This window comes from Aptenodytes forsteri, unplaced genomic scaffold (assembly GCF_000699145.1).
Source record: "Aptenodytes forsteri isolate BGI_AS27 unplaced genomic scaffold, ASM69914v1 Scaffold255, whole genome shotgun sequence".
Taxonomy (NCBI): domain Eukaryota; kingdom Metazoa; phylum Chordata; class Aves; order Sphenisciformes; family Spheniscidae; genus Aptenodytes; species Aptenodytes forsteri.
Genome location: NW_008794888.1, coordinates 3,085,349 through 3,086,937, shown reverse-complemented (window position 1 = coordinate 3,086,937; position 1,589 = coordinate 3,085,349).

Below are 1,589 nucleotides of genomic sequence, written 5' to 3'. Positions count from 1 at the left end.
ACGTCGACCAGCAGAACCCATCCATCTCCCGCTATGAGAGCTCCTGCCTAGTGCGGCGTCTTGGGAAGCTGTTTAATTTTGTGGGCTTAAAACTGTTGCTGCCTGAGGGTGTCCAGATAGGGTCGCCAATCAGACCACTGCCAGGGGCACCAGTCTGGTTTCTAAATAAATAAATAAATAAATAAATAAATCTATCTCAGGCTAAGCAGTTGTGAGCGACTTGAAGTGGGAGGTGAGTGCGGTCCCTGAGTGGGCCCCACTCATACAGCTTTCCCGGAGGAGGCTGCTGCTGCCAGCAGGGACATCTGCTTTATTACGCTCACCAGAGGAGGCTCAGCATTCCGCCCCTCCGCTCCCCCTTCCACACAAGCTCAACTGAGCAGAGGAGGTTGAATCCAAACGGGAAGTGGGATTTCATTAAAAACAACAATAATAATAATAATAAATCTGGGGGAAGGAAGTGGAACTTGAGAGGAAAGAAAGAGCGGCAGGCTCGTGCTAAGGTGCACTACCGAATTCCTCCTCTCCCAGGGCCAGCGGAGTCCCTCCCGAGGTAGCCCCGGGGCCGAAGCTGCTTTCAAGGCTCCCGTACGGGTTCACTTGACCCGCCGCTCCGCGCTGACGGTACGCGACGGGTGAACCCCCGTGCTTACAGCCAGTATTCGCGGGAACTCGTTCTGACTTGAAAGCAAGGAAGCAAGCCGCTCCCCTTTCTCTCTGGGAGGTTTCCGAGGGGCATGCTGTGGCGTTACGGCTGCCTCAGCCTGGTGCAAGGGCTCAGTGCCGGCGGCCGGATAGAACACATGTAGCTCCTCTGTCTCTCCGGCTAACTCGACAGCTGCTCGTAGCTCCAGTAATTAGACTGTCAGTGCTTGTTAGAGGAGAGAAAAACGCTCCTGTCACAGATTCCACGAGTCCTCTGCTTTTTAAGATCTCGCAGAAATCGCCAGAGCATTAACTGAGATCTCTTATTTCTCTGGAATCAGGAGGGAAGAAGTTCCCTCTGCCATCTCGCACTCCAATCAGAGCTCTCTTCCGACTCCCATGAAACAGTGAATTCACTCTGAGAGGCTCAGGAGAAGTTACCTTCCTTCCCTGCCTACCCGGCAGGAAGACAGAGCTTCCTGGCCGCGTGGACTCAGTTTTAAAATCCCCTCCTCATACCGCTGAATTTAACTACACAGATAATAGAAACGCAGTCTTTTCTCCATTAACTGAGCGGAGGAGTCTCTCCACACACGATCCTTCCCCATCCGAGATAATGTTAATTCGGAGGATGCTCAGGAGAGGCTGTTCCCCCTTACGAACAAAAGCACTGGAAGATCAAGCCGAGATGCTCCTACCCCCACCCGTGGTTCACTCAGCAGATGAGACTCAGAGGAGGCGATTTCTTTTCCTCCCTACCGTACATTCCCCTTTCCCCCGCAATCATACAAGGTTAACTCAACAGAGGAGTCTCAATCCAAATGGCAACTGGGATTGCATTAAAAAAAAAAAAAAAACTGAAGGAAGGGGGAGAAAAAAATCAGAAATAGGGAAAGAGAAAAAGCAGCAGGCTGATTACGAGGTGTCAAAACTGCCAGGAGCAA